This window comes from Notamacropus eugenii, chromosome 2 (genome assembly GCF_028372415.1).
Source record: "Notamacropus eugenii isolate mMacEug1 chromosome 2, mMacEug1.pri_v2, whole genome shotgun sequence".
NCBI lineage: Eukaryota > Metazoa > Chordata > Mammalia > Diprotodontia > Macropodidae > Notamacropus > Notamacropus eugenii.
Window position 1 is genome coordinate 461,791,542 of NC_092873.1, and position 27,113 is coordinate 461,818,654.

At 41.5% G+C, this 27,113-nt stretch overlaps 1 protein-coding gene across 1 annotated transcript in view; it reads left to right on the forward strand.

The window, feature by feature from the left end:
- Window positions 1-27,113, forward strand: part of NMNAT2 (nicotinamide nucleotide adenylyltransferase 2) — a 192,854-nt gene that overhangs the window by 92,513 nt on the left and 73,228 nt on the right. The window lies entirely within an intron of this gene.

The window sequence follows — 27,113 nt, forward strand, 5'->3', positions numbered from 1 at the left end:
GATAGCAAATATCTCAGGAAGATGAATCTTTCTGACTTCAGACCTGTCATTTTATCTACTTTATCACCTAGAACCAAAATCACCACCTCAACCTGAAAGGTGATTTCCTCTAATATAAGAAAACTTGTTCCCTGGTAATAGACCGAAACATTTTAGGAGATCATTTCAGATGAATTTTCCATTTGTGGCTTTTGTTTCATTTTGCTTTATTAGCTCCAGAGATGTAGCATGAGTCCTTTCAAACTCTTTGTGACTCATTTGGGATTTTCGTGGCAAAGATACTGAAAGTATTTGCCATTTCCTTCTCCAGCTCATTTTACAGATTGAGGGAACTGAGGCAAACAGGGTCAAATGACTTACAGGGTCACACAGCTAATAAGTGTCTGAGACTGGATTTGAACTCAGATCCTCCCCACTAGCATTGGCATCATATCTACTGAGCCACCTAGTGGACTATATGTGCCTTTAAATACTGTTTAAGGTGCTGTTCCATATATACATACAGTATCGTGTTTTTAAGGAGTTTATAATTTCATTGTTGTTAGTGGACAGATTGCTGTATTTGGAGTCAAGAGGATGGGGTTTAAGCCCTGCCTCTAGCTCTCTGTAACTGACAATAGGCAAATCACTTAACCCCTCTGAGACTCACCTAGCAACTGAGGGTAATAGTACCCACTAAAACCTACTTTTGTGAGGCTTAAGTAACATAATGTATGTAAAACTACACTTACAGCACTATAGAAAAATCAGGTATTATTTTATTATTGGGGTGACAAGACAAAAATATGTGAAGCAATTAGAAAATGTTGCAAGACAGTACATGATTAAACAGGATATTTGGTACAGACTATAAGGAGTTACTTCTCAGAAGTGGGCTGGAGGAATTGGGAAAGACTTCACTGAGGATGTGAGATGAGAACCAGGGTCTGACGAATGGGATTTGGGCTGGAAAATGGGAAGGATATTCTTGTTAAGAGCAAACGCATAAGCAAAGATTTGGGAGTTGAGGAATTTGGGGTGGGGTAAGGAAGGGGTGAAATTAACAAAAAAGAAAGTGACCTGTATGATCAGGGCTTCTATGAGACCCAGTTATCCTCCATCCATGTTTTTATGATTCCATAGTTTGAAACTACTTAGTTCTTGTTTTCTCTCTAGGCTTCATTTTCTTATCTGTGAAATCAAAGAACTATACTATATGAGAGGTATCAACTGTTACCCCTGGAAACTGAATTGCCCCAGAACTCCTGAGTGCTACCTGAACCAGATTAAAATGTAATTGGGAAATATTTAACAAACAAAATAAAAATACAATAGAACACAGATCATCTTTATATGTGGGCAGCTAGGTGATGAAGTAGACAAAATGACAGGTCTAAAGTCAGAAAGATTCATCTTCCTGAGACATTTGCTATCTGTTAAGTCACTTAACCCTGTTTGCCTCAGTTTCCTCATCTGTAAAATGATCTGGAGAAGAAAATGGCAAACTACTCCAGTATCTCTGGCAAGAAAACTTCAAAATAGGGTCATGAAGAGTCAGACATGACTGAAACAATTGAATAACAGGTGAATAGGTTTTGCATTCAGGCATGGGGGAAGACCTCTCCGTAGAGGTGGGAAATAATGTTAGGTGTAAGAAGAGGTTGCAGGCTACCCTGACTGGATCATAGTGTACATGAAGCAGGGTAATGTATAATAAGAAGGCTGGAAAGGTAGGTTGGAGCCAGATTGCAAAAGACTTTAAATGCCAACCAGAATAATTTGTATTTGATAGTAGAGGTTAATTAGTAGCCACTGGAGCTTATTGATCAGGAAAGTATATGGTCAAACCTTTGTTTCAGGAACACAATGTTGGCAGCTTGTGTGGAGGGTGAATCAGAGAGGAGAGAAACTTGAAGTAGAGACCAGTTAGGAAGCTATGCAAGGGTCTGGGTGAGAGGCAAGGAGGGCCTGAATCAGGTTGATGGTTGTGTGAATGGAAAGAAGGAGACAGATATCAGTGAGTTTACCAGAGAAGGAGGTAGAAGTGATAATACTTGCCAACTGATTTGATAGGTGGGGTGGGATGAAGGAGAGGAAGGAGTTGACGAATGATTCCAAGGTCATGAGCCTGGATCACTAGAAGGAAGCCCTCCACAGAAATAAGAATGTTTGGAAGAAGGGCAAATTTTGAGAGGGAAAAAAATGAATTCTATTTTGGATATGTTGGGTTTGAGATGCCTATGAGCCATCTAGAAGGAGATGTCTAATAGACAGCTGGTGATGAAGGATGGAAATTCACTGGAGTCACTTACATGAATGCCATTCCAGACCTACAATCCATTTCTACAAATCCTCTGGCTTTCCCATACCATATTGCTGCTAATTATTAAACTTTAAATCTTTTTTTAAATTTTATTTTATGAAATAAAATTAGCATTTCTATAACAGTAGAATTTTTTAAAAGATGATTGCAAATGAAACGGCAAATCTATTATGTACAATATGCTTCATTTTAAGTATGTAATGAAATTATCATGAAAATTTCTTTTTTCTTCTCTCCCCCTCTGTAGAGATGGCTACCATTAGACACACATTTTACATGTACATATATACACACACATACACATATATACACATATATACATACATATACACACATACATATATACATGCATGCGTCTGTAAAATCATTCTATACATGCTTCTATTTATCAGTTCTTTCTCTGTATGCAGATACCCTCTTCCTTCATAGGTCCTTTACCAGGAACCTAAATATCCTCATCTGGACAATGAAAGGGTTGAAATAAATCAGGGGTGGGGAATCTGAGGCCTGGAGAACTTCTGGAGGGTGTAGCCTTCTGACTGAGTCCAAGTTTTATAGGACAAATTCTTTTATTAAGGATTTTTGTTCTGTGAAGTTGGATTCAGTCCAAGTGCCTCACATGAGGACCTAGAGGGCCACATGTGGCCTTGAGGCTACAGGTTCCCCACTCTGCCCTTGGGGCTCCTCTTTCTTTCCATATGTTACACTTTACTACTCCCTGTATCTTGTGGCCAGCTGACTCAAGCTTGATGAAATCCTCAGAGTGTACTGCTCTCCCAAGTGACTCTGAAACCCCTCATCTTTGGGGAGATGTGGAGCCTAGAACTGTCCCCAGGAGACTGGAGCTCAGGTAAAGCAGGCTTATGTGTCCCTAAGCCCTCAAATGTTTGTATACAGGTGAAATATAGTGGAAATGAACACTTAGGGCAGTCTTGAAGGGGAGAACATATCACACACTCATAAAAGAATGAGCAGCCTTAGGGGTCTGTGATGAAAGGAAAAAGAGGATCATGGGATTAGGACAGACCATTTTCAAAGGTCTAGTAAGTGACAACTCTTTCCCTCAGAGTCCATGTGTCCTGGTGGAATGATGGATAGCTTATGTGAAAGCAATCAGTCCCTGTTTCCCCTTCACTCAGTTTGAAAAAAAGTAATCAAATGTCTCTCACCCCTGACTCCCAACCTCCTAGATACTTCCATCCTTCACTCCTTCCTTCCCGACACCCACCTTCCTCCACTTACCACTCAAGGAGAACAATACAACTGTATTGCAAAGCCCCAGGGCTGTTATGCAAGGAATCTATGGCCGGAACTGGCAGGGATAATGGCAGCATTAATAAGTTAGCAGTGGCACATTTATCAAGACAGACAAGAGAAGTTCCGAGCCGCCCTCGAAATGCCTCATGGGAAAGCCAAGAGCTTCAGCCCTGCTGGGCATCCCACCACCAGCCTCATCCTTTTGTGGCCAGGGGAAGAACCAGAATACCAAGGGTGGGGGAAGCCTTTGCCCACTGTCCTCTTGGAATAGTGTCTGCCTAGGAATCCCCAGGGCATACTGCTGTGAACTGCCTGCACCCCTGAAAACTGGTGTAACCTTTCTTTCATCCCGAGTCAGTACTGCCTGGATGGAGGACTGAGCACTAGCTCAACTCTCCCAGTTGAGGCTCTCTCTGTCTCTATCTGTCTCTGTCTTTCTCTTTCTTTCCTACCCTTTCCTCTACCCTCCCCCTCTCCCTCACTCTCCATTCCCCTCCTCATCTTTCTCCTTCCCTCCTTTCCCTCTCCTCCCTACCTTTCCTCCTCTCTCCCCCTCCCATTTACCCTTCCTTTATTCTCCCCCATTCTTCTCCCCCCTGTCTCCCTCTTCTTCTTCTTCTCTCCCTCCCTCTTCATCCCTTCTCCTTCCCCTTTCCTGTTTATCTGTCTTTCTCTTTGTCTCCCCACCCCTCCTCCGCCCCGGAGTTACTAAGGGCACATAGATGTAGTCTTAACATTTATTTACTGTACAGACTCTCACACCCCATAAATATGTATACAGCCCCACCCATGGTGCATCTGTTTGGCTGAGGGGTGACTTAGGATAATTACATCTTTCAAGTAGAGGCTTTTCACTGGGGGTCTGGGGTAGACTATTTTCCATATCTGCTGCAGACAGAACAAGAGGGAACAGGCCTGTGGTGAGGCAGAGAGATGTAGCGTGGTGCTAAGAATTCACTAACAGTGAAGATTCCCAACCTTGGGAATGGGTTAGGTATCAAAAGGAAATCTGCTTCAGTGGTGGTCCTTAAGAATTGGATGGATTCTCTGCTACGTTTTCTCTGGGATTATCTGAGTCGGTTCAGGTTAGCTCCTGTGGGTGGGGAGGTGGCTAGACACCCTTGTGGATGCACCTCTTTCAACACAGGTGGTCTACTGCTATGATTGCATTCAGATTCAGGCTCTGGTTTACCTAAGCAAGTCACACGAGCACAGTCTACTCAGCGTGGGGTGGGTGCTGTCTGGCCCCATAGAGAGAGTGTTCCCGTCTTCTCTTAGCCTCTCTTGCAGAGATCCTGAGTCTCATTTTAAGCCTCTCTTATTTTCCTTTAGACTTGACTCCTGCTTCTCCCTGTCTTTACTTGCTGTCTATATGACTGAGTGCTTTCTTCCATTTTTTCAGCATTCAGTGCTTTTTAACATGCAGATTTTCCATGATTAATATCACAGCCTCTCTTGTCTCATTTAACCCTGCAGTGCATCCTGGAACCCAGGATGAGACAAAAGACACAGCTAGACAATACCTTTGTCCTGGTCAATAAAAAAAATCACTGCCTTGAGACAGGGTGGGGAACATTCCTTAGTGTAATAGTTCTGAGTATACTTTAGAAACTGACAGTCTACTTATTCTTTGTTAATCGAAAAATAAACAGTACAACAGAGAAGAGATCTCTTTTCCATTGTGAACTCTTTAAAAGATATTTATGCCTAGGGAAGAGAAACATAGACTGGGCTTGAGGAGGGGAGGGGGATCCAAGCTCAACTGGGCTCATCAAAAAAGATGGTGGATTTGGAATCGAACGTCCTGGATTGAAGTCTCAGCTCTGCCACTTTTAGTCTTAACCTTTCTGGGGCTCAATTTACTCAACTATAAAATGAGGGCTAGAATAGATAGCTTGTAAGGCCAGCTCTAAATTTATGATCTTATGATCCCCTAGACATGTAAGAGCCAGAAGTTTAGTTAGAGTGGGAGGGGTGAGGGAGGAATCAAGAAAACGTAATGACCTGGTGGAATAGATACAGTTACAGGGGAGAGGAAGGGCAAAGGGAAGATGTTCTTAAACCAAGATTGTGGATTCTGCCTCTCAGGAAGGTTTAATCATGAGCCCAATGCATTGGAGACATCTGAGTCATCCCCCAAAGAGAACAGATCAGAGCACCCTCCAGAAAGGAAGGGAGGGTCTGAAAATAAATCTCTTTAGACTTTCTACTTACATTACAGTCTTATTCTTTCCCTTTGACCCACCCCTCAGAGATTCAACCTCCCAATGAGCCTCTATGGGTCCCCATATTCCCTCAACCATCTCTATCTTCTTTGCTTTCATCCTGCTCTGACTCCTTAGCTGTCTCCTTCATTCTTTTTCAGTTTTTCTCCCTTTTCCTCTTGACCCATCCCTTCTGGTCCCTGCCCTCTTCCCCCCAGTGAATTAGAAGCCAGACTTTTGCAGAACTCCGTAGTGACCCATCTTCTTTTCTCTGATACATTTTTCATGACCACAGCTGCAATGGATATCTGTCCTCCTTGGAGCAATCTTCCTCTTCTCATACAGAGACACACCCCATTCTCTCCCTTCTTCCCACCCCAATTCAGCATGTTCTGTTGGACCCATCATCAGCAACAGGGTGAGAAGATGTATGAGACACTGGGGCTGGAAAGGATTCCAGGGAGGATCCTAGCTGAGACTTTGGATTTTTGGCTTCAGTCTCAGAATCAGGGCTGGACCCTGAATTAACCTCAGGGGAGAGATGGAAAGTGAGGAAAGGGCAAGAAAGGAGGAGAGGGAAGGCCTGGGTGAAACTATTGGGCTGAATGGAGACCTGCATGAGTTGAAGAATCCCTGAGCCATGGGCTTGAAGCCGAGAACCCTGGGAGGAGGGCTGAACCTTCCCCTGCATTCTTGACTCCAGAGGCTGGGAGAGATATCAGGACGAGGGGAATTATTAGTCCACAGTGAATCCTCTTCCCCTCTACCAACCCTTACTGCCAAAGATGAATTTTTAAAGCAAGAATTCTTAACCTTTTGGGTATGCCGGGCCCTTCTGGAAGTTTAGCAAAGTCCATGGACCACCTCTCAGAATAATGGTGCTTTTAAATTTAAAAAAAAAAATTGAATAATTGAAGGGAATGCTAAATTTCTGTTGGAGTTTAGTGAAAATTAAAAATGTAATTTTTTTCCCATCCAAGTTTACAGAAATCTATTCATAAATCCCAGGTCAAGAATCCTTTATTTAAAGAACAAAATAAAACATACATAAGTGTCTTGGCTGAGTGGATTTTTTGTTTTTTGTATCTGAAGCTTGTCAGCAATATCCTAAACTGTCTCACCCTCTTTAGTGCACCTCCTTTTCTTCACACATTGAGTATTAGCATCTCTTGTGCCTGTGGTGGGTGGTCCCAGACCCTTCTGAAATCCTCAAAATATACAGTCACTAGAGACTCTGAAATTTGACCAAGGTCAGGTCCAGCGGTGTGAGGGCCCAGGGCTACCCCCAGGTATATGCACCAGAGATCTCAGATAAAAGCATGGGATCATTAATGTGCATTTAGAAAAATCACACAATTCATCTTTTCTGCCCACTAACATTTGCACAACAGGAGAAATCTAGTTAAAATTAACTTCTAGGGTCAGTCTTGAAGGGGAAAGGAAGCCAAAAAAAGGGTAATATTCACAGAGAGAAGGGACCTTAGAGGTCATCTGGTCAACTTCTCCCTGCCTCCTCTCTGGCCCCATTTTGCAGATGAAGAAACAGAGGACCAGAGAGGTTAACTGACTTATTGAACAAAATTAGGGTTAAGAACCATATTGTAGCTGATGATTACAAATCTTACACCCTTTCCACCTTGTAGACCTTTATATGGGGAAGGGGAAAAGAGGAAGTCTCCTTTGCCTCAGGCTCTGGCAGTGGCCTTATCCTGAGCTGTGGCTCCCTCTTTTCCTAATCATGACAGCATAGACCTCCTATATTGAGATGTATCAGGTGTGGAAAATAGAGTGATGGACTTGAACTCATGAAGGCCTGGGTTCAAAGCCTGCTTCAGATATTTGCTGAACGGATCACTAAACCTGTCTGACCCTTCTTTTCTTCATCTGTAAAATGAAGGGGTTGGATTCTATGGTCTCTGAGATCCTTTCACTTCTAAATCGATGGCCCTATGAAAAATGCTGAAGATTTTTAGGCCTTTGCCTTGACTCTCATCAGAAATCTTTAGTCTTTTAATGTTAGTATCTTGAATGAGAATTTGTCTAAAGAAAAGAGCCCTGATGAGGACACTTAGAAATCTTCATTCAAGTCTGGGCTCTGGCGTGTACTAGCTGTGAGACCCAGACCAAATTCAATCCCAGGCCCAAGTTTCTTCCTCTCTAAAATAAGGAAATTGAACTAGGAGATCTCTGAGATCCCTTTCAACTCAAAGGCAGCTCTGTGGTGTTCATCAAGAATTCTCAAGATGCCTTTGGTTAGCTGGGCCATCCCTCAATTCCAGCATCCCAATTGCCTTAGGGATGGGATTTCTACCAATGGATGAAAGAAAGGAAAGAGGAAAAGAATTCATTTCTTCCCAAGTTCCTTGGACAAGATGGTAGTTGACCATGGTCTGATTCTATACCACTCTGAGTTTGCAAAGGCAAGTGATGATCTAATAGGAAGTGTTGTTTAAAAAAAGAAAAAAAGCTTTTGTCAGTCAAATAGGCAGGTGACTGCATGATATGAATCTGGAGTCCAAGGGGCCTTCCCTGAGGTTTCTCATCAGCGATGTGTCTTAATATCTGAAATTCTCACCACTCCAACCATTCCTTGATAGCCCTCTGGTGACCTCTTCATTTTAATTAAAGTATTCAATTATATCATTTAATTCATCTGAATAAGTGATCAAGATTTACAAAAGAAACCCTGCTGGCCTAGGATAAAAGCTATTTTGATGGAGTGGAATTACGGTAGTCAAATATAACCCCAGTTGTTCTAGAGCATAAGTTTTTGACATGGGGTTCACAATCTACCAAGGAGTCCATGGATAGATATCAGGGAGTCTATAAACTTGGATGGGAAAACAAGTTACATCTTTACTTTCACTAATCTTTAATTGAAATTCAACATTTCAAAAATGCTCTAAATCACTATTGATTAAAGAGATGCAAATGAAAACAACTTTGAGGTACCACATCACATCAGACTGACTAGCATGACAAAACAGGAAAATGTTAAATGTTGGAAAAGATGTGGGAGAGTTGGAACACTGATTCATTGTTGGTGGAGGTGTGAGCTGATCCATTCTGGAGAGCAATTTGGAACTATGCCCAAAGGGCTACAAAAATGTGCATACTCTTTGACCCAGCAATATCTCATCTACAACTGTATCCCAAAGAGATCATAAAAATGGGAAAAGTACCCACATGTACAAAAATATTTACAGCAGCTCTTTTTGTGGTGGCCAAGAACTGGAAATTGAAGGGATGTCCATCATTTGAGGAATGGCTGAACAAGTTGTGGTATATGAATGTAATGGAAAACTATTGTACTATAAGAAATGACAAACAGGCAGACTTCAGAAAAACCTGGAAAGACTTATATGAACTGATGCTGAGTGAAGTGAGCAGAACCAGAACATTATACACAGTAAGAGCCACAGTGTTCAAGAACTTTTTCTGATAGACTTAGCCCTTCACAGCAATGCAAGAACACAAAACATTTCCAAAGGACACATGATGCAAAATGCCATCCACATCCAGAGAAGGAACTATGGAGTGGGAACACAGAATGAAGCAGACTATTCTCTCTTTTTTTTTATGTTTGGTTTTGATTTGGTTTTTCTCATGGTTTCTCCCATACATTTTAATTCTTCTATGCAATATGACTAATGTGAGATAACGCCCATCCTGGGTCATCTCCAGTCATCCTGATGAATATGATTCAGATGGCTCTGGAGGAGAAGTGAGGCTGGTGACCTGCACAGTCCTCCCTCACTCAAAACAAAGTCAAGTGCAAGTCTTGTCATCATTTCTTTGATGGCATGGTCTTCTTCAGCAATGAAAGACAAACACAATGACTAATGTGAAAACATGTTTAATATGAATGTATGTGTAGGACCCATATGAGATTGCATGCTGTTTTGGGAAGGTGGGAAGGAGGAGGAGAAAATTTTTTTAAAAAGGAAATTTAGTATTTCTTTCAATTATTTAAAAGAGTCTATAGGCTTCACCAATGAGTCCATGACACAAAAAGAGTTATGAACCCCTGCCCTAGAGTATAGGGGAAAAAATGCTGATTGAAGTACTGCTGGAGTAATAGATAATAAAGAGATAGTGTCCACCTGAAAAGGGTTGACATTATACTTGCCCCAACTTGCTGGTCAATATCTGGGAATGATCTCTTTCACATTCAAAAAAATGCTTAGTCATTTCAAAGAATTTGCATCAGGTACAATCCCTGTTCACGGAATCCTAAGAGGTGGGGTTGGAAGAGGATTTGGAAGAACCATAGTCTTGCATTTGGGTACAAAAAAAAATCAGCTCCACAACTATAAGACAGGAGAGGCATGGCAAGAATGGCAAGTGTTCTGAAAAAAGATTTGAGGTATTTGGTAGACTGAAAATTCAATGAGTCAGCAGTGTGACAGGGCAGCCCAAAAAGCACTAAAGTAATCTTGAGCTGTATTGGGATTGAAATAGCTTTCCGGAACAGGGAGATGATAATCCCACTATACTCCACCCTTATCAGTCTTCATCAGGAGTATTATATTCATTTCTGGGAGCCATGGTTTAAGAAGGACATTGATAAGCTAAAGAGTGTACAGAGAAGAGCAACCCGGATGGTGAAGGACCTTAAGTTCATGACATATAAGTGTCAAATGAAAGAACTGGGGATGTTTAGTCTGGAGAAGAGGAGACTCATGGGAATATGCCAGCTGTACTCAAGTGTTTGAAGAGCTGCTGTGTGGAGGAGAAGCCATATTTGTTCTGTCTGGCACCAGAAAGCAGAACCAGGACAAGTAGATGAAAGACTTGATTTTAGACTTGATGGCAAAAAGTTCCTAAGAATTAGGGGTGTTCCAAAGTGGAATATGCTGTCCTTAAAGATGGTGGCTTCTCCTTTAATAAATATCTTCAAGCAGAACCTGTATGGGCACGTTCCAGGGATATTATAATAGGAATTTCTTTGATCATGGTTCGGATTAAATAGCCCCTGAAGACCCTCATTGCTCTCATTTTCTGTGATTCTTTGATCATAAAATCAGTGATTCAGAGCTGGAAGGGACCTTAGAGACTAAGTCCAGTTCCCTCATTTTACAGATGAAGCAACTGAGGCCCAGAAAAGTTGAATGACTTGTCTAAAGTCACACAACTAGCAAGTGGCAAAGCCAGAATTTGAACCCAAGTTCTTTGACTCCAAGTCCATAACTCTTGGCCTCTCTCAGAGGAGAGAGAGATATGCTCATATATGGAATTAATAAAAGGTGGGGCAGCTAGGAGGGGCAGTGCATAAAGCACCAGGCCTGGAGTCAGGAAGATTCATCTTCTTGAGTTCAAACCTGGCCTCAGACACTTACTAGCTATGTGACCCTGGGCAAGTCACTTTTGACAACTGTTTGTCTTGTTTCCTCATCTATAAAATGAGCTGGAGAAGGAAATAGAAAATCACTCTGGTACCTTTGCCAAGAAAACCCCAAATGGGTTTAAGAATTGGACATATATATAAAACACACAAAATGGCCCTTTCTGATACTTGTGTTTTGGACTCAGAGTCTGATGATGAACATTTATCTCAGTTCAGGTCTTAGCCAAAGGGAGGAAAGCTCATCGCTGGTTCTTATGGTAGGGCCAGGACGTGGTGTTTCCTTGGAAAAGTCTGTGTGATCTAGTGATTCATTCTTTCCAGGAACTCATAAGATCCAGTGCTGCTTAGCAGCCAGATTCTCAGACTGAGCACTGCATGGTCTTTCACTCTGAACACTTTCTCTCCCACCCCTACCCCTAGATAGGGCCTGCTGCTTATACTGTCTGTTCTCAGTGGACTGGCCTCACTGCCCCAAGAGGATCTGATGAAGGACCAACCATGAGACCTTGGCAGAAAAGGCATCTCAGCTGATGTCGCAGCAAAACAAAACCCACCTATTCAATGTCAGTCTCTTAGAAGCCCAGAGGAAAGTGCAGGGTAGGAGTAAGATGAAATGTAAGGAAGAAAATCAACAGTAAAATATGTGGTGAAATAAGAAAAAATGAGTACTGAAAGAATTATTTTTAGTTTAAGTTCCTTGGTGTCTTTCCCCAGAGAGCTGCTCAAATGATTTTTAAAAGTTCCTGTCACATCAGGAAACCCACTAATGGGTCTATACAGAAAAAAAGAATTGTGGTGTTGGACAGGCAGGCCCACCTACAGGAATTTTGTCTTAATGGAAGCCCAGAAATAGTTATAGAATATATAAAAATGCAGCTGGAAGAGAAAGACTCCCACCTACTTCTTCCACCAATATCACTGATGGACTGAGTAGCTGAGGTATGAAGCGGGTGCTAATTTAGCCACTGGTGTCTATGCTGTCACTGGATACTCTGATGCTGATTGACAACTTAGCCAGCCAATGATGGGGAGCACAGGGTTCTATGAAGACACTGAATGAATACTACTCTTTCTGATTCTCCTCTCTATTCATATTAGGTGCCTGGCAGGAGTTCCAATATTCAAAGTATCTCCCATTGCTCTGGAAATATTCCATCAAAGCTTTGTACTGTTGCTTCAGTGTCTGTCAGGTCACCTTTTAAGTAATTGAGAATACCAGTCAGGGAGAGAAATCCTAGCTAGGCCCAAACTGGAAAATGCCCCAGTATGATGACAACTCTGGACAAGTCTCTTTTTTGCCTTTTCACACACAGGAAAGATGCTTGATTGTGCTGGAATCTAGGCAATTAGACAAAGTTCCTTCTATAAAGCTACAGAAAGGCAGAGACCTCTCAGAAGATGTTGAAAAGCCAGAGAGTAAAGAAAGCTAAATGGGATTCACTCCAAATCACATTTATTATACACCCACTTTTTGCAAATAGGTAGTTAGGTGGTGCCATGGATAGAGCTCCACACTCAGGACAACCTGAGTTCAAATCCAACTTAAGACACTTAACAGCTCTGTGACCCTGGGCAAGTCACTTAACTCTGTTTGTCTTAGTTTCCTCATCTGCAAAATGAGCTGGAGAAAGAAATTGCAAACTATTCTAGTATGTCTGCCAAGAAAATTCTAAATGAAGAGTCAGATATGACTGAAAATGACTTCAACAACCCTTTTTGCAAAGCCAAGACAGCCTAGGGTAATGAACAAAGAGCCAGGGTCAGGTCTTGCCTCTGACACTTACTGGTCATGTGACCCTGAATAAGTTATTTAACCTATCCAGGCCTAGGCAACCCTCTGAGACTGAAAGTTTCAGAGCAGGCTCAGATCTCCATTCGGTAGAAGATATTCCTCAGGGGAGAGTTCCCAGAACCAATGAAGTCACAGGTATAGACCAAAAGAAAAAACATTCCAAGGCACTATTCTGGGTTGGTGGTACAAATATAAAAGCAGAAAATCTCTCCTCAATGACCTTACATTTTACTGGGGGATGAATGAAAGGAATGCAACATTTGCACAGATAAGTGAAATGCAGGATAATTTGAGGGAGAAAGAACTAACTAGGGTGTCCAGGAAAGTCCCTCAACAGAAGGAGCTGCTCAAGCCTTGATTCCTTAGCTGAGTTTAGGATTCTAAGGGACAGAGGAGAGGAGGAAATACATTACAAGCATTGGGAAAAACCATTACAAGGGCATGGAGGTGGGAGAGGAAATATTGAGTTTAGGAAATAAAGAGGCCACTCCAAGAGAGCCATTATGGTTCAGTGGACTGAGAGTTGGGTCGTTGGGTCTGTTCTTACCTCAGCCCAAATCTCTGTTCCTCAGTTTCCCTATCCATAAGTTGAGAAGGTTGGGCTAGATGAGTTCTCAGGTCTTTTCTAAATCTAAGATCTGTGATAGCATCTTAGAAACCTGTATGATATGGAAGCTGGTGGTGACTAAGTGGTCCTAGGTCCCAAGAGAGTTACTAATTAATGCTGCAAAATAACAATGATGGTCAAAATTATCTCAACTACAGAAGTGATGAAGGAAACAACACATGATTTAATTTCAATTTAATTTTTTATTGCTTTTCATACCCAAGACAATTTGAAATTCCATTTTATTCTACTTTTTTTTAAGTGACAACAATGGGCCCAATTATCTGCCAGACAAGCTGGGTATGAGTCAATTCCTCTGAGGGGATAATAGGAGATGAAATATAATTTTATTTTGAGGCTCCAGCTCATCCATAAAGACTTGGACTTCTCTGGAAGCCTTCCTTGGAGATTTTCATGTGTTGTTTCCTTCATCACTTCTGTAGTTGAGATAATTTTGACCATCATTGTGATTTTCGGAGCCCATTTATTCAATCAAATCATCTCAGCATTACAGCAGCCTAAAGAAGAGCTTAGAAGTTGTTGTTTTTTACATTTTTCACCCTGTAAAGGAGAAAAATAGGTGTCTGTCCCTATAGGTGTCTGTCCCAAGCACTCCCAGATCCGAGTCTATATTTGTTAGCTGACAGTGCTTCCAGTGGAAAAGAGAGTAGGGAGTAAGGAATAGACTGTCTTGGGAGGTGGTGAGCTCTCTGACTAGCAGTCAAGGATGACTCCCAGAGTCAAGTGGAGGCTGGGTAAAGACTTCTGAGATATCATAGAGGGATTTTGACTCAGGTAACGGCTGGATTGTTCAACTTTTAAAGTCCCCTCCAATGCTGGGACTCTGTGATGGTACGGAACCCCAAACTCCAATTCTAGACATATAAAACCTAGGAGTAATGAGCAGACATTTCAAAGAGGCCAGTGAAGACCTAATTTGGGGGGGAGGGCCGTGGGAAATGAACTATTGGAACCATCTAAAAGTGGAATGGGCTATCTATGGGTTACCCTTTGGAAGTCCTTGAGCAGAGGTGAGGCAAATACTTGTCTGGAATGCTATAGGAGGAACTGCTATCAGCAGTGTCATCTTCTCTCCTGCTCCATATGCCAGAATTCTTTCCCAGGAGCTTCACTGTCAGCTTCCTTCTTGACACCTTTCCTAATTCCCACACTAGGTAACAATAACCACAGTAACAATTTGTTTTATCTAGTATCTTATGATTAGAAAGACCATTCCATATGACAGACTTTAGGCGGCAGGTTGTGGTTTGTCCTCCATTCTCAAAGAGGACCATGACATCTGGAAGGTGATGCCATGACTTGCAAGTGAATTGAATTTAGATAAGGGAGGACTGTGCAAAATTACCACCCTCACTTTCTCCTCTGTAGCCATCTAGGTCCAGTGGCAAGATATAGTTCAAGATGTCTGGAGAGGTCCTCCAGGATGCAAGTAGAACAAGAACAAATGACTTGCGCAAGGTCACATAGCTAGTAGTGATAATAACAGTTTTTATATAATGCTGTAAGATGTGCAAAGTGTTTTACAAATATGATCATTTTATCCTTGCAACAGTCCTTGGAGGTAAATGCTATTATTACCCCCATTTCATAGACCAGGACTTGAGGCAGTTAGAGGTTAAATGATTTGCCTAGGACCACACAGATAGTAAGTATCCAAAGTTAGACTTGAATTCAGGTCTTCCTGACTCCAGGTCCAGTATTCTACTACTTGACTCAGCTGTCTAATAAATGACTCAGGTCTTTGAACTCTTTGAACTCAGGTCTTTTGATCTCTTTCATTATGCTACACAACCTCTCAAGGTGAACTCAGGACTCTGGAGGTAGTGAAAAATAGCTACTTATCAGAAATAGTTTGTAGAATCCTAGTCAACTTTATCTCTAAGGCACCTTATTACCATACCATTCTAAGACTAAGACTCATTTGTATGGGGCCATGTCAAAAGCATCTTGATCTCATGGCCACTCTGTTCCTTCCTCCCTACTCTGAGCATCACCTCCCATACTTCACAAACTCTTTTGAGCACCCAAGTAATGATAAGAATGTTGGGAGAGATGCTTCTGACTTCAAGCCAGCTCCAATCAGTGTGCTTTTCTCCTGCTGCTCTCTGGGACCACGATGATGAATATGTTCCCAAGAAATAAGTCCTTTCTTGTGTTCCACTTCTTACAGCTGTCACTTATCTTTTTGGTTCTCCCCCTGGGGAAACATTAAGAAGACAGAAACCAGGGAGGTGGGCAGATGCTAAGGCTGGCAGAGCTCCTCTTCCTTCCTCTCCCGCATTCATTCCCTCATTGTGCGTTCACCTTGGGAGCTCACAGTCTAGTATAAACGAGTAAAAAAGACAGCAAGTCATGCCAACAAAGGACTTTGTAGCATATCCTGTTTAAATATGTTGAGGTACTAAAAGCAAGATGAGCCTCATAAAGCAAAAGCATTGACTACATAGCCAACAATGGAAATATTAAATATAATGGCTTAACATTGGTTAAGTTGGCTGACCTCTTCACCTTCTCTTATCCTTCTTTTCTCCATCCTTCTATATCAAAGCAATTGCCAAGTTATGTTGACTCCACATCATCAATCACATCTGTCTTTTCTCTCCATTCACATGCCCACCATCTCTTACTTGACTACTGAAATAGCCTCCTAATTGGGCTCCCTATTTCCAGTCTTTCTCCCTCCCTAATCTGTCTTCTGCACAGCTGCCAAGTTGATATTCCTAAGACTCAAGTCTGACCTTGTCACTTTCCTTCCTCATAAAAATTCAGTGGTTCCCTGTTATCTCTAGTATAAAATATAAACTTCTCAGCCTTGCATTTAAAGTCCTCCACATTTAACTCCAATTTACCTTTCCAGAGACATTCTATATTACTTCTCCTCACAAATTCAACACTCCAGGAAAACTGGCCTATTAGCTTTTCCCCCTAATCAATGTTTGATCTTATGATCAGATGACATAATATTTTCGAAGTATTTAGCAAAGTACATGGCACATAATATGTGCTTAATAAATGTTTGTTCCCTTTCTTCTCTTCCTCCCTCTGTACCTTTGTATATCTACTGTCCTTTATCCCTGGAATACAGTCTCTCACCTCTGCTTCCAGAAATCCTTAGCTTACATTAAGATACAATTTCAGTGCCCTATCTTATGTGAAACCAATCTGTTCAATTGTTCTCTCTCTCTCCCTCCCTCCCTCCCTCTCTCTCTCTATCTCTCTCTGTCTCTCTTTCTTCTCTCTCTCCTCTCTCTCCTGTCTCTCTGTCCATCTCTCTCTCTCTGTCTGTCTCTGTCTCTCTTTCCCTCCCTCCCAACCTCCATTTCTCCCTCCCTTCCTCCTCCCTCCACTTCTCTCTCTCGATTTAGTTTGTAGAATGTAAGCTCCTTAAGGGAAAGTTCTTTACCCTTAGTAGGTAATTGATCATGTTATTTCAGTCCCTTATGTTCTCACACGGCTGTTGCTTGGCGTTGCTTTGTTGGTCTGGTAGTGGTCGCTGTCAGGTACATCTGACAGCCTGAGATTATGAAGCCCTCTTTGCTTCTGGCTTCAGCTAGAGTTCTCAGTCAAGACCTCATCTATTCTCCGCAAAAGAGAAGTAGACTCTGCCTTTGTTATTTTAGCTTATAGCCCAGAGATTTTTTTGGCATCCCTGTTCTACAAAAGCAAAACCTTAATACACCTAGGCATTGGACTAGGAAAGAGCCTCTAGAGCTTTTCTACTTTAGAAGGAGCTTATCTTTTTTTCTGTCAGCCTTGACTGGAATGGACATTTCCTTTCCAGAAGATTCTTCACTATAGGTATCAAGTTCTTTGGAACACAGTTTGCCTCAGTAAAATAGAGTATTTAAGCTTAATTATGTTTGACCCATATTTATTGCTAATAAATATTAGTCTAATCCTGAGTCTCCATCAGAAACCCACCTCTGACTCAGGACTAGAAATTCCTCCTAGCTTTTTACTTGATTTTCAATTGCTAATGTGCTTTCAATCAACATCGTTTTAGAGAGGACTTTGCCAGTAAACTGCTATGTGCTCTCTGGGGCCAGGGCTCCAAAACTTCTTCATGCAAATGAGTAAGAAAGGAAGGCATCACCCAGAAACAAATGCTAAGGTAGCAAGGTCATTATCCCCTCTTTCTTGGCTACATTCTTGCCTTTATTAAGTACCTGGCAGAATTTTTCCAGGTTTTAAGCTCGTATAACATATAGGTAAAGAAACTAAGATAGAGAGGTTAAATGATTTGCCCAAAGTAATATACATACATACAGATATACATATGTCTATATATTTATATATCTATGACAGAGTCAGAATTTGAATTACGGTCACTTGGCTCCAAATTCAGTATACCAAGTTGACTGTTAAATTGGATGAGTAGATTCTGAAGAAGGTACATTTACTCACAGAAGTGAACAAGGGCAGGACTCCCAATATTGCAGAAGAAGGAGTCCCTAGTTCATATATTATTGTGAGCATTCCTGTTATAAAGTCCAACATCTCTTTTAAAAAGTCTTAAAACTAAGAAAGAAAAGAAAAGAAAATTGGTTTCCAATATCAGAAGAAAACTTGGTCCCTATAGAGCTTCCTAAACTACATGGAATTCTCCCTTAAGTAATTTAGGACCTTTGGTAACCTGGAATATATCTCTTCACAGGTAGTTGAGAAACCAAAGTCTCTTAGGTGAAAAACTCCTCCAGGATTACCTCAGTATGTCATCCAACAGGGTCTGGACAAAGTTTCCAAATGTCTTTTACTACAGAGGGCACACTAAAATTTCTCTACAGATCTTTGTGCCTATGGTAGCAAAATGGAAAAAAAAAATGAGGTCTTGGGCTAAATGACTCTTTGTGGTCATACAGATGGTAGATGGTGAAACACAATGCAAATAATACCTTATACTTGTACAAGTGAGGTCTAAGCAAAGGGCTCTGTGAGATCAAAGGCATGGAGGATTCCAAAGGAATGCTGGGAAGAGAAATGGGCCATCAGTTGAATGAGCAGTGTAAGAAGCCCTACTTTACTCTACGTCCTTATAATCTCAGTCTGGGGAGAGAGAAAGAGTCCTGATCGTTTTTTCTTTTCTTTCTTTAAAATAATTTTTTTGTCCTTCACCTAAACTTCTCCCAGTATTCTCCCTTTTTCCTCCCCCTCTCCCCCACAGAACCTTTCCATGGAATAAAGAATATTTTTTAAAGAAAAGGGGCAGGGGGGAATCAGCAAAACCAATCAATACATTGAAAAAATCTGGAAATATATGAAACATTCCACATCCATGGAGCACATCCACCTCTGCAAAGGAGTTTTCTTCCTTGAGAGCATGTTTGCAAGGAAATTTTGTAACACTCACTTATTACTTGTTACATTGGTACATTGTTGTAGTCATATGATTTTCCTGGCTTTGCTTATTTCGATTTGTATCAGTTCATATTTCAGTATTACCAGACTTCTGTGGATTCAGGAAGATACCTGAATTCAAATCTAGGCTCAGAAAAATGACTTGCCATGTGATCCTGGGCAACCCACTTAACCTCTTCTTACCTCAGTTTCCTCATCTGTAAAATGAGGGTGATACTTCCCCAAGCACTTGTGAGAATCAAAAGATAATATTTGAAAAGCACTTTGTTCACATTAAAACTATTGTGATCCATTAGAATTGTCATTTCTTCATATACCACAATTTGTTTAGCTGTTCCCCAATCTATGTCCACATACTTTGTTTCTAGTTCTTTACTACCACAAAAAGTGCTGTTATTAATATGTTGGTGTATATGGAGACTTTTTTTAAATCAGTGACCTCCTTAGCATATACCTAGGAATGGAATCTCTGGATCAAAGACAATGGATATGTTAGTAATTTTATTTATGCCTCAGGGAGTTCTAGGACCTGTAAATAATAGACTTTCTGAGAGATATCTTAGAAATCAACTAGTCTGACATTCATTTTACAAATGAAATAACTGAGTCCAGGGAAGGGGATGAGACTTGCTTAAGGTCACAGAGCTAGTCAATGGGAGAGCTGGGATTTTTTTTTTTGCAAGGTAATTGAGGTTAAGTGACTTGCCCAAGTGACAGCTAGTAACTGTCAAGTGTCTGAGGCCAGATTTGAACTTAAGTCCTCCTGACTCCAGGGCTGATGCTCTATCCACTGTACCACCTACCTGCCCCTAACCCTTGGTGCCCTTGCAATTTCATTTGAGTATGTATATATATGTGTATATGCATGTATGCAAATATACATACATACATATATATGTATGCACACACACACACACACATATATATATATATATATATATATAAAATTTCCCCCCAATTACATGTTAAAACAATTTTTTAATATTTGGGGTTTTTTTTTAAGTTTTGAGTTCTAAATTCTATCCCTCCATCCTTTCCCCCTCCCTGAGAGAACAGCCCTGGAGAAATGTAGTGTAGATATTATTTTCCATGTTTTTACAAATGAGGACACTAAGGCACAGCAAAGAAAAGGTGACTAAGGTGACTGAGCCAAGGCTAGATCCTGAAGAACTTTCTGACTCCCAGGCCTTTGGCCTTGTCCATTATGCAACAATCCAAGTTGGTGTATATGGGAGTCTATGAGCATATATACACACACATCTCTTCACACACATGTATGCGTGTTACTAGAATATTTTTTTGAGCATGTAGGAGAGTCCTTGGCCTTCCCCAGGTATCATCTTCTAGGTACAGGACAGGCACTTGCTCAGATAATGGCCTTGATTACAGGGTCTCCCAATGAACAGGGCAGTTCTTGCTAGTCCAGTTCCACCTGAATCAGGTTTTAGCAGAAGTGGCAAAGGTGAACCCCTGGAAGAAGCAGAGGACATCCCAGAGCTTGTTAAAGCTGTGTTTCTACAAGTCTTCAGCAGATGGAGGCAGTGGCCCCAGGTTCACCCTGAGGGAAGGATGGTTTATTAGTTTTTAAGGAGGGAGGGCTGGGGAGAGAAGAGAGGGAAAGGGAATAGCATTTTCAATCCCCTCCTCCAACTCTTCCTTCCCAGCTCCCAGGGATGCTTTCCCAAGGCTCTGCATTATGACCTGATGGATTCTGACTCACCACTTTAGGGGATTTCCTTTCTCAGAGAGTGGGAGTTTATGTCTCTGGTTTCCACCCACCAGAACTGGTCAGGGATGACTCTCTCAGAGCTGGCCTAGTTTCTAAAGATCTAAAGCAATTTAATTTCCCCCTTTCTTTTGAGGGACTCTTCCCACTGACCTTGGGAAAGTCATTCATCTCTCTGGGTCTCAGTTTCCTTATCTGTCAAGAAGATGATTGGATTGACGATCTCTAAGGTGCCTTCAAACTATAAAATTCTATGATCTTCACTGTCACTAGCCCTCCTAAATCTTACAAATCAGATACCAGGTTGCAAAGACAGTTTGTTTCTTCCTTGATACCAAGACTTTCACCTTGACTTGGCAAGGCTGAGACAAAGACATTGTCTGCAAACCTAAAAGAAAACATAGTACTCAAAGGCCATGAGTGGGTTATTGCTGTCAAGATCAATGGGTTTGATGTCAGAGGGTCTGCATTCAGATCCTAGTTTGGTATTTCCTATCTGTGTGTTCTCAGGAGGAAGAAAAAAAACCCAACAATGTCTTTGGGTCTCAATTTCCTAATCTGTTAAACAAGAACTTGGTTGGACTCAATCTCCAAGGTCCCTCTCAGTTCTCAACCCTATGATTCAAAAAACAATTAGCATCTGTCATGTGCCTACATTTTGTGTCTCAGACATCTCCTGGGACTTATTTGTACTGAATACTATACAGTGCTCCTATCTTCTTCATTGGGGAAGGTGTTCTTACATTGAGTTCTTCATGATGATGGAGTCACCAGGAAGTGAAGTTTTATGTGCTATGATGAAGACTTAAAGCTTCTAGTATGCAGTAACCCGCAGAGGACACAATTTTCAAAAGCAGAGGAACCCTGTTATCAAACCTTGCCCAGGACACACAAATGCCTCATCTACATTCTAACAGTCCTAGAAATTTCCATTTTTGAGTCACTCTTTTAAATTAAGGCATCAAAGTCTTTATTGCAGTACAAATTTGTGGTGTAGAAGGGGTAGTGGCACATATGAAATTTGGATGACTAGTAACTGATATCCAGGGGTGTGCTGGGAAATGCTTAACAACTGGCTCTTTGAGAACAAATGTACCTAAGACATACTCTTTTGGGGGGAGGTAATTGCAGTGAAGTGACTTGTTCAGGGTCACCCAGATAGTAAGTGTCTGAGATAGGATTTGAATTCAGTTCCTCCTGACTCTAGGGCTGGTTCTTTATCCACTTTTTCCACTAGCTGCCCTACCAAGGTATTCTTTTAAGTTTAATCTCCAATCAGTCCAGGAGTCAACATTGACTGAGTGCCTGCTATGTACCAGATACTATGCTAAGTGCTAGGGATACAAAAGGAGGCAAAAAAACAATTTCTGCCCTTAAGAAGCTCACAGTCTAATTATTGTAATAATTTAATAATCTGCATCCTTAACATTTTCTCTTTCACTTTTTAAATCTAGAAGTCAGCAAAACAATAAATCAAACCTTAATGCATAGCTTTTTTCCAATTCCAAAGGCAGAGATGCTCATACTGAAAGTTTAACAAGTGCTGGCACCAGTCAGCCCTTGTCTTTGGATATCTAATAAACAAATAGCTTAGAGATCAGAGCTCAAAAGGCATGGGAAACAGAATAGGCAATGTTTGACTAGGGGAAGAAGGGATATCGTAAGATCATAGGATCACTAGATCTAGAATGTGGAGAGAACTCAGAAGTCACCTAATCCAACACTTATATTTTATAGATGAGGAGACTGAGATCCATGGAAGTTAGGTGAAGCATCCCAGGTGGGATTTGAATCCAAGGTCCTCTGTATAGGATACTGCAAAGGAAGATAAGCTTGGGTTTTGAAGTCAAAGAGGGAAGTTCTGGATAGTTAGAATACCCTCAGCCATCAGGGTTCTGAAAAACAGGAAAAGGGGAACTGATAGTAGAAATGGTCCATGTTGTAGCCAAACCCAGCCTCAGGAGGCAGTGTGTTAGAGTGAAATTAATATGGAACTAGCTACATGACTAAAAGCAAGCAACTTAGCCCTTCCAGCCCTCAGTTTACTCATCTGTAAAATGTGGATAATAATATACTCTCCATCTCATTTGGGTGTTTTGAGGAAAGCATTTTTGAATGGTAAAGAATATTATAAACATGAGCAGTTACTATCTAGCTTCCTCTAGAGTCAGCCCTACACTTGTAGGCTCAAACTTCCTGTTCCTAAATTGAGATGGCAGAGTATTTTTGGGGCTGGTGTTCTTTTTGGCTCAAGGACGAGCAGCATTGTGGATCAGACTGGTATTAGGCTTGGGAAGTAGGTCTGCCCATGATTGTCGAGGTAAATTGGAGGCAAAGTTTGACTTGGCAAATAATCTCCATGAATTGGAAAGGGAAAATAGCTGAGGAGGAAAGTGTGTGGGAGAGAATGGTTTTCTTTCAGACCCAAGACCCAGTGGGAAAGTGAGGACTAAGGCTCCATTCTCTTTCTCTAAGTCCTCATGAACCCCTACTCCCCTCTTCTTCCAGCTATAAGATGATCAGTGACTTCAAAGATATAGTGGGAGTAAAGAAGACACCAGTTCAGACAGGCCCTCCCTGCCCCCAACCACAAAGATGCCTCATTGTTCACATGCCTGCCTGTGACCTCTCTCGAAATGAATTCCAGATTCTGGGGAGGAATTTCCCTGGGAACTGGAGTGTGTGGGCACACAGAGGCCAATGGTCAGGGGATTGTGGGCCTCTGAAGTCATGGTCATTCCTGGCTTCTGGAGACTAGGGCGGGTTGCGCTACAAAGTCCTTGCAATAAACAGATGGCCTTGAGGGGGCAACATAAACTGACCAAAAAAGCACAAGAACACAGGCCAAATCGCTCTTTGCCAGCCCACTCCAGGGGGCCATTGAAGACACAAATGCCTTCTTTCTGCGTCAGGGGCTAAAGCCCTTGGGTTCTTAGAATTTTATCCAGTTGCGTAAATTACATGGTAACTAGAAATCATTTGGCCAGTGTGACCGTGATTTGGTTTATTGAGATTAAATAAGAAAAAGCTTTCCTACATAGGGATCCCCTTTTCCATCCTCTGCTTTCCCTGCTTTTCAGGACCCAGGAGAAGTACCTGGGAGAAGTTCCCTAAAGCTAACCCTTCACGTTAAGAGGTGACTATCTGGACACAATGTTTCATTGTGGCAGCAGTGGTTCCAGAAAGGTCTCCCAGTGCATCCTGGGCCATCTCCAGTAATCCTGAGGAATATCAGGCCACTGGATTCAGATGACTGTGGAGGAGAAATGAGGCTGGTGACCTGCACAGCCCTCCTTCACGCAAAACAAAGTCAAGTGCAAGTCATGGCATCATTTCTCCGATGGCATGGTCTTCTTTGGCAACATAGGACGAACACGACTGAGACTCTGCCTAACAATCCCACTTTATTTTGTTCTGCTGAAATTCCAATGAACCAAGATGGGTCCAAATAATAAGCAGAGAATAGCATTGCCTATGATAGTAATTGAGTGAAGTCAATGTGAACTTTTGATGCTTTTGAAAAAAATCTATTACCAACCCATCAATAAACATTTATTAAGCACCTGCTGTGTGCTAAGCACTGGGGATACAAAGAAAGGCAAAAGATGGTCCCTGATCTCAAGGAACTGAGAGTCTAATGGATGAGACAATTTGAAAAGAAAAAAAAACTATGTACAAATATATTTGTATATATGTGTGTATATATGTATATACACGCATATATGTGTGTGTATATATATTTTTATGTATGTGTGTAGACAGATAGCTAGATATACAGAATTGATTGAAGGTAGTCCCAGAGGGAAGGTACTGGCATTAAGTGAGATTTGGGAAAGGCCTTTTGTCAAAGATAGGATTATAGCTGGAATTTGAAGGAAGCCAGAGAAGTCAGAAGGCAGAGATATGGAAGAAGTTAATTCCAGGCATGGGGGACTGCCAGTGATAATGCTTGGAGTCAGGAGATAAAGAGTGTCTTGTTCAAGAAACAATGTGTGGATCACGGAGTATGGGGAGGAGCAGAATTTGTAAGATATAAGAAAATTGGAAAGGTCGAGGGAAGCAATTTATGTCTGTCAAAAAGTGCCAGGTTGTAAGCTTCTTGAGGGTGGAGACTGTCTTATTAATCTTTATATCATCTGCAGCCATCCCCATCCCTTGCCATATTATAGGACTTTGTGCTCAGCAAGCATTTGTTGAAAGAATGAATGAATAAATTAATGAAATTATTAAATCCCCAGTGGATATCACAGACTTAAACTTGGAGAAACCAGGAAATATACAACTGAGGATTTAAAATGGCCATATCTATACATGTGAAACGGTCACATTTTAAGCTGGGAATGGGAATTTGAGAATGTTTGGATATTGAATATAAGGATGATACTGTAGAATAACAGAATGCTGAGCACGTGGTAGATGCTCAATAAATATTGATTGACAAAATGATTGGGCCATAAATGGAACCAGAATGGACACACCCTTTGTTTATGCTATGTTGAGCCCTCTGGATTTCAAGTTGACATGATTTACAACAATGATTACTATGGTGGAGTATTGCCGAGAAAGCCAATGGTCCTTTGGAGGGTGGGTACATAAACATTCATTCATCAGCTTCTACAGAATCCTTCAAGTCCCAGTTAACACCCCAGCTTCTGGGCCTTCTGCTTGTTCTCTCCAATTGATCCTGTATGTATCTTACTGTACATAATTATTTGCATGTTGTTTCCCCCAGTAGATTATGAGCTCCTCAAGATCATGGACTGTCATTGGCCTTTCTTTGTCTCCCCAATACTTAGCACAGTGCTTGGCACACAGTAGGTGCTTAATAAATGCTTATTGACTGACTGATTATGCAGGTAACTCTCAAATCTATATATCCAGGCTTCATCCCTGTCCTGAATTCTAGTCCCACATGGCTAACTGTGTGTTGGACATCTCTGAATGTGTCATAGATACCTCAGACTCAACATCTTTTATCCCAACTGTTTCCTCAAAAATAAAAACCAAAACCACTCTATTTGCCTCAGTTTACACATCTATATAATGGACATAATAATAGTACTCACCTTGTTGGATTGTTGTTAGGATTAAATGAGATATTTGTAAAAAGTGTTCAGCACGGTGCCCAGCACATAGTAGGTGCTATATAAGTATTTATTCTCATCCCTTTCCCCCTCAAAGCACCTTTCCTCTACCTTCCCCAGTTTCTATTCTTTCTGTCACCCAGTTGACAACCTGGGGGTCGAGTCTCTAGCTTCACCCAGCACCCATATCTAATTAGCTGCCAAGTCATGTTAATTCTGTCTCTCCCAAATCTCTTGTCCCCTTCTCTCTGTTTACCCATTCTAGCTCAGATCCCTATCGCTCCTCCCCTGGAATACTGCCTCAGCCTCTCCATCCATCTCCCTGCCTTCAGAACTCTCTCCCCTCTCCATCCCATCCTCCACATAACTGCCAAATGATGTTTCCTAAAGCCCAGGCCATGGTAACTGCTTCCCCCCCCCCCCCCCACACACACACACACTCAAGGACCTTTACTGGGTCCCTATTACATCTGGGATGAAAGACAAATGCCTATTTGGCATTTAAAGTCCTCCCCAGTCTGGCTGCAGCCTAGCTTTCCAGGTTGAGCACTCATTGCTTCCATTAGCCCACTTTGTGCTCCTACTGGCTCCCCAGCGACAGCGCTCCCTGCCTGTCTCCATCCCTTTACACAGGTGTACTGGAGCACCCTCTGCCCTTCACGTTTCTGCTCAGGTGACATCTCCTTTCAGAGGCCTATCCTGATTTCCCCAGTTCGTATTAAAAAGAAAGGGGACAGGGGGAGTTAGGTAGTGTAGTAGGGAGAGCCTTGGAGTCAGGAGGATCTGAGTTCAAATCTAGCTTCAGATACTTACTAGCTGTGTGACCCTGGGCAAGTCACTTAACCCTGATTGCCTCCAAAAAAAAGATGGGGGTGAAAAATAGGAGAAAGTATGTAGGATTATAATAACGTCAACAAAAAGGATACAATGAAACTCCCTGTTATTCAGTTACAATGACCAAGCTTGGCACAGTGGAAAGCATACTGTCTCTGGAACCAGAGGGCTTGGGATGTAGATTTCTTACATCTTTCAGCAAATCTCTTAGCCTCATTCAGCCTCCTTTTATCATCTGTATAATGATGTGGAATATTCAATGAGACTCAGCTGATGTACCTATGGTTTTACTATTTTTTTTTCTTTTATAATCTTTGTTAGAAGGGAAACCTTGTGGGTGGAGGGGGCAGGGAGAGGGAAGAGAATTAGAAATGAGTGTGATATAAGAGCAGGTGGCATCAGTTAAATTAAAAGAAAATTAAAAAATTAAAAGGAGAGAAAAATCAGAAAGAGACTATCGTATTTTCTGAGGTCTTATTAAATCTAATCACACAGTAGCCTTCTTAGAAAGTCAGCATGGGAGACTGAATGACCAAAATGGCCCCAAGGCAGGTTATTTGGAAGGATTTAAAAAAAGGTATGCG